This window comes from Hydra viridissima, unplaced genomic scaffold, assembly GCF_058129835.1.
Source record: "Hydra viridissima isolate aposymbiotic clone 2 unplaced genomic scaffold, HvirCarnegie_v1 scaffold_2, whole genome shotgun sequence".
Taxonomy (NCBI): domain Eukaryota; kingdom Metazoa; phylum Cnidaria; class Hydrozoa; order Anthoathecata; family Hydridae; genus Hydra; species Hydra viridissima.
Window position 1 is genome coordinate 12,141,124 of NW_028324301.1, and position 6,697 is coordinate 12,147,820.

At 30.4% G+C, this 6,697-nt stretch overlaps 1 long non-coding RNA gene across 1 annotated transcript; it reads left to right on the forward strand.

The window, feature by feature from the left end:
* Nucleotides 1–1,586: 1,586 nt before the first annotated feature.
* Nucleotides 1,587–5,283, forward strand: LOC149891956 (uncharacterized). The gene is made up of 3 exons (XR_016450189.1): nucleotides 1,587–1,626; nucleotides 4,961–5,036; nucleotides 5,153–5,283. It is a non-coding gene; the product is annotated as an uncharacterized LOC149891956 (long non-coding RNA).
* The last annotated feature ends 1,414 nt before the right edge of the window (nucleotides 5,284–6,697 follow it).

Below are 6,697 nucleotides of genomic sequence, written 5' to 3' on the forward strand. Positions count from 1 at the left end.
AGTCAGTGCATTTTTCACTTCATTGTAGTCTTCTTTTATCTCATCACTGAGTCCTTGATAAACGGCAAACGCTCCGCCAGAAAGAAATAAGGGAAGCACCACATTCAGCTCGTCAACTTTTTGAAGTTTTGCTACCAGTTCCAACTTCTGTATCCATTCTGAAAATTCACCCGAACCATCGTACTGCGACACCAAATCCGCGAACTTTATAACAATACTCATTGCCGAAATAGCTTGTAATATCAAGACAACTAAATTCTATGTTTGCTGTATATTTTCTCATAATGTTCATCCGCTTGTACAATTTAAATATCATTTCTAAATTCATTGTGCACAATGAATTATGCACAACGAGCCATATATAGTCATTGAACTACATATACATTGTGCACAATGAATTACACAATGACGCAACTACATAAAGTTTTAGAGCTCTAACTTTATTTTTGTGACAACACAAGCCATATTAAGTTTCAAAAATCATGATTTTTGGGTGAAAACAGCCTATTTTTACAGAGCTTGTGTAGTCACAGTTTGAAAGATACAGGCCAATCTTATGTTGAACCATGTACTATTAACCCTCATTAGTCAGAAAAAAATTAGGAGCAGTTTGAATAAAACAGTTAATTAGGTTTGAAGTGAGTTCAAAGATACGCAGTTGACACAATTTACCCATTTTTATGCGGTTTGACGCGGTTGACAAAATCAAACAAAATACTGACCTAATCATAGTAAATGGGTCTAAATCGATCTCCGAACCCTTTTCACACCTAATTAGACCAACAAAAATCCAAAATCGGTTAAAAAGTACAAATTAAATGTTTAATTTTATTTATATATTATACTAGACATATTTTAAGCACTAATTCTACAACATTTTCTTTTCTTTCCACCACCCCTTGGGGTCTTATGTTTTGAAAGCTTGAAAAATTCTCTACTTAATAGGGGAACACGGGGCAAGATAACGAACGTTTTGAAAAGCACTTATATCTTATTCAATAACTGCTTCAATAAGTAAAACTTTATCAAAAAGTGGAAAAAAAATTATTATGCGTCACATATGTATAAAAAAAACCATATAAAAATTAAAAATTGCCTGGAAAAAACTCATTAACCAAAGTTACCTCAAATTATCATCTTTAAAAGTAATTCCATTATACCATTACCTTCTAAAATAACACGATATCATAAATTCTAATTAATAAGATATGTAATACAAACGGTTATGTAATTTTTTTAACAATTAAACTATATATTTATATAGGGCTATGCAAAAAAAAGTCTACTAATCAGTTCATAGCAAATTCCAACACAATAATATAAAGCAAATGTCAAACAAGATATTTTAATGCATAATAAAGCAATGTAATAATGACTAAGCTACACAAAAGTTATTACATTACAGGTTTATGGTAAAACATGTACTTAGGCGAAAGGACAAACGAGTCATCTTACCCTGTTCATCTTGCCCCTAAGCTACTTAATCTTTAAAATGACTCAGAACTCTACATAAATAAGTTATCATAGCTCAATACTACTTGTATAGCTTCCAAATTGAACAAACTGAATGAGAAATTCGTGCTTACCTTTGGCTGGTGATGCAATGATGAATTAAATCAAATACAAGTGGATAAGTTTTTTTTTTCCTTAATATAGGAAAAACCTTTTTAATAATTTTCTTTGTTTCCGAAAATAATATTCATAAAAAAAAAGCATAAATAAATCTACAGCTATTCACGAAAGTTTAAACGATTGCAGAATTTTTATCAAGTATGTTTGGTTTTTGTTTAATAAAGAAAAACTGTAAAATGATATCGACTTAATTTTTTTTATTTATTAAAGAAAAAGTAATTAGCTTTTAAATGAATATGAACATGTTATAAAAATTTTAATATTTAGTTAGAAAAAAGCTATTACAAAAAATCTTATAGGAAAAATAAGAAGCACAAAAGTTTAAACGAATTGCAACATTCGAACAAAAAATGAAAAAAAAAGCGAAATTAATATTTGAAGTGTCCTCCTTTGTTTTTATAGCAAAGATAAACTCGTTTATGCATTGATTCAACTAATTTCATGCACATCACGCGAGGTACCTTCAGCCAGTACTCATTCAAAAGTTGCTTTAAATGCTGAGTTGATTGAATTTCATGGTATGTCAGTTGATTGTCGATCCAAGACCAAATATTTTCGATTGGGTTGAGATCTGGTGATCTAGGGCACCAGGGCATCACATTGAACTTTTTTTTCAAAAAATATTCTTTGATTGAGTGTGCTGTATGAGCTGAAGCCCCGTCTTGTTGAAAGATGAATTGCTTGCTTCTGCCATACAAGTGTCTGATTGATGGAACTAAACACGTTTCCAATGTGTTCTTGTAGGTGTATTGATTAATTCGGCCTTCATACAGCTCACAGAAGCCTATACCTTTGTCAGAAAAACATCCCCAGATGCCAACCGAACCTCCACCGCCTTGTCGACGATGTTGCAAAAACCTGTCTGAATATTTCTCAGTTGCAAATCTTTTGACATAGATTCTTCCCTTGTGGTTTACAACTTGAAAGTTAGCTTCATCACTCCAAATAACTTTTCCCCACTGTTCTACAGACCAGTCCAGCCTTTCTTTGGACCACACTCGTCGTTTACGTTTATCCGTGATTGAAAGAATAGGTTTTTTAGCAGCTATGTACGTTCCAATACCTTTGTCCAACAATGTTCGCCTTACGAGCTCTCTGCTTAATTTTGGATTATTTTTTGACTCATTGAAGATTTGTGCTAGCTTTCTGTAGCTGAGTCTGGGGTTTTCTCTGCTCATTCTGAATATACCATTTTTGTCACGGTTGCTGAGTTTGGATGTTCTCCCAGTACGCGGCATGTCGGAGACGTCCTTGGTAAGTTCCCAGGTTTTGATGGTTTTTCTAACGCAATATTCAGAAATGTTAAGTATTTTGCCTATTTGAACGTTTGTGTGATTTTTTGTCCGCGCCATACCAATAACTTGCCATTTGATGTCACTAGAAACTGATTTTCGACCCATTTGCACGCAATTGAAATTAATTTGAAATTCACAATATTTTAAGTTGATTTTTAATGAATTAAAAGCTGCCTGATGATGTTGTGATGAATTTTTTGATTGAAAAACTACTCAATTATTTGCTAATTAATTGATAAATTCGCTGTGAAAAAAAATTTCGCAGCGGATTTATCAATTAATTAGCAAATAATTGATCCTAAATAAAATCGTTTAAACTTTTGTGAAACCTCTTAATTTGTATCACCTACCTTTTAATGAAATTTCTGAGTAAACGGTAATGAGTCAAAGCCTACTTTTTTTTATTCTATTAACAAATAACCTATTTACCAAATCGGAAAAATAATTATTTTGATATCTATTTCCGTTAGATTTTTATTCAAGAAAAACCGAAGATTAGATTTGAAAATTCTGCAATCGTTTAAACTTTCGTGAATAGCTGTAGTAGATGTAATCTACTTCCCTCTTAGCTACAGTCAGATTTCATATTTAGTTGAGTTTTGAAGATAACAATATGTTTTCATCTTGCCCCATTCGTCATCTTACCCCATGTTCCCCTACATTTTTAATTTAAAATAAAAACATTTAAAATAAAGGAGTTATGCCCTTTTAAATGCAGTCTCATTTTTTTGTCATCACCCGTTATATATATATATATATGTGTGTGTGTGTGTGTGTGTGTGTGTGTGTGTGTGTGTGTGTGTGTGTGTGTGTGTGTGTGTGTGTGTGTGTGTGTGTGTGTGTGTGTGTGTGTGTGTGTGTGTGTGTGTATATATATATATACATATAAACATATAGATATACAACAACTATGTATGGTACTTAAAGTTTCATCCCTTACGGCAATCATCAGCCATGAAATACAAATCAAAAATATAAAAATTGTTTCAAAATTACTGTGTCGTGTGCTCTTACGTCATAAAAGAAAGAAAAAAAGGAAGAAAGAAAGAAAGATTTTAGGCCTAGTCGCCTGTGTCAAATTGCGAAAGAAGAAATTTGTCTCTATGCCTGCATTTGGAAACAATTTTTTTTTAGAGGTGGAAAAGCTCGTGTACTCAGTGATATGTTCAGTTTTTATTGATTAAAACTAAGCATCATTTATGAAGATGACAAACAAATTTCGGTCGATGAAAAATTTGCTCGTCAACTTTTTTCAATGAATAGTTAACCTCTTCTCCACTGATGTTGAAAATATCAAAAAGCTTTTCTTTTGCTCATTTGCTCCTTTTTTATAAGTTTACACATAGATAAAAATCACATAATCACGATGTTTGAACGGGGGTCCGTCACTCTACAAAAAGAGGGGTTGAATACTAAAGTTTTTTGCAATAAAAACTTTTTCATTTATTTTTGTAAATACTATAGCTTTCAACCCCTTGTTTTGTAGAGTGACGGACGCCTATTATTAGGTCTTTCATGTCTTATATTGCAATTAATCATGAGTTTGCTCTAGTGTAAACTTACCAATTTGATAAACTTTTTTACTTCAAGTTGAAGGATTTTTAAATGATTTAAAAAAAGTAAAACAATGCTTCTCACCACAATGCTTACTTTTAGAGGAATGTCAAAAATACTTTTTAAATCACCCAATATTTACTGGATTTTTTAAAAACTTTATAACTACACGTTTTTCGACAACAAATCTTTTTGTTTACAAAAACCAATGATATATTAAGAATAACTAGATGTCTAACTGCCGTAAATCGGCATAAGAAAAAGTGAAGCAAAAATCGGTCATTATGGGGGGCAAAATCTTTACGCTATTTATCAAAACAAAACAAATACGAAGCTTTTGATTTGTTAAATTTGCCTCCCATAATGGCCGATTTTTGCTTAAAAAAATACGCGGAAGTTAGACATCTAGTTATTTTTAATATATCATTGACAAAAACAGACAACAGCGGTTTTAAGAAAAAATCACTACAATCGTTTAGGTACGTGCGTATATGCGATTTACGGCACCGATTTTAAAGATAAAATCTGTGACCATTTTTTCACCCCGTGCTCGAGGTAGGTGTCGCAAGGATGGATTTTTCTCGTCTTTTTTTTAGATTTTTATATTGACTTAGATAATATTTTAAAAGTAGAGTGTTGTAAGTTTATTGTAATTCGTTTTTTTTTTGCAGTTACTAACGTTTTTAGTGATTTCATTGCTATTGAAAACTTCATTCCTGTTCTGGAAGTGAATTGACATTGAAGGGATGATGGGTTTTTTTTCTAACTGTTGATTCAATTTTATATATCTATTTTCTATGTACCTAACAAATTTCATTAAAAAATAATGATACGCTCGTATTCTATTTTTGCACGCAGTAAAGGTACCAAATATTCTTCTGTTGTAGAGGTTGGGGGGTGGTGGTGGTGGTGGTGGGATTCACGCTTATGAGCATTTTATTTATTTGACTTTTTTATTCATTAAAAAATTGTTTTTTTAGAAGAATGAAACTTTATTCAAAATATTGGTGATTTTTTTAAAGTATTCAAAACATGATTTACACACAAACATACAAAAAAAACCATATTCTGTTATTACTTGAATAAAAATATAAACGAGGCAAAGTAATGAGCTAAAAACTAAACAATGAAGTTCTATTATAAAACCACCGTAAGCCGAACGCTAATTGTTTAAGGTGGTTGCAGTTTTCTTAAGCATTCCTTATAATGAATTTTTGTCACTTAAATGCGCATAACTTTTAGTAGAATCATTAGTTTTTTATGAAATTTTCACCATCGTAATACTGATTTAAAGCTCTTTACAATGATTAAAATAATTAAATAGTTGAATAGTTTAAAAATTTTGGACACATACCCAAATCATTCTTTGGTTAAAAAATTTAGAAACTGCAGCAGATGCTTTGCGTAAGAAATTATTTTAAAGTCCCATAATAAGATGAGAGAGCTTTACCTCTGAATCTTAGCCCCAGAAGAAATGGAAGTTTGTACTGCATAGATCATAAAATGTAGGATACCAGTTTTATAATACAATTTTTTTAATAAGAGGGATAGAAAATAAATTTTTTAGAGCTCTTTTATGATCTCTTTCAATTTGTATAGTTTTTTTCCTAATTGGTTTGAAGAATTTTGTCATTTTTTTTTTACCCACACTTTAAAACTTTTTTAAACTTAATTAAAACTTTTCAGAGTTGATAGAATAATATCAGTGTGTTAGTATGTCAAACAATAGTTCTCTATAAAGATATCAAAATAAGAATGGACAATATTAGATAATATTACCGCCAATAACCAAAAATGGCTTAAAATTTATAGGTCAAAATATCTTTTTAATGGTTTAGCAGCAACAGTCACGAGTTAAAAAGAGAATGAAAGTTTTGACGTTTTTATTTTTAATTATTGGAAAACGTCTAGCATTAAAAATACAAAAAGACTTTTTGTAGACTAAAAATATTTTATATTTAAAACTTTAAAACTTTTATGTACTAAGAAATTTTAAATAAACTTTTATGTACTAAGAACTTTTTATATACAAATTTTTACACTTTATTTTTAAAAATATATATTGTTCATAAAATACTGCATTTGTACTATATTTTTTACAGTGTAAACAACATTTTGACAAAATTCTCAAAAAAATAAAAGAATTGGCAAACCAGAATGGAAAAAGTGAATTTTGATTGTTTTAATTTGTGCATGATTACTTGCTATACATGCTA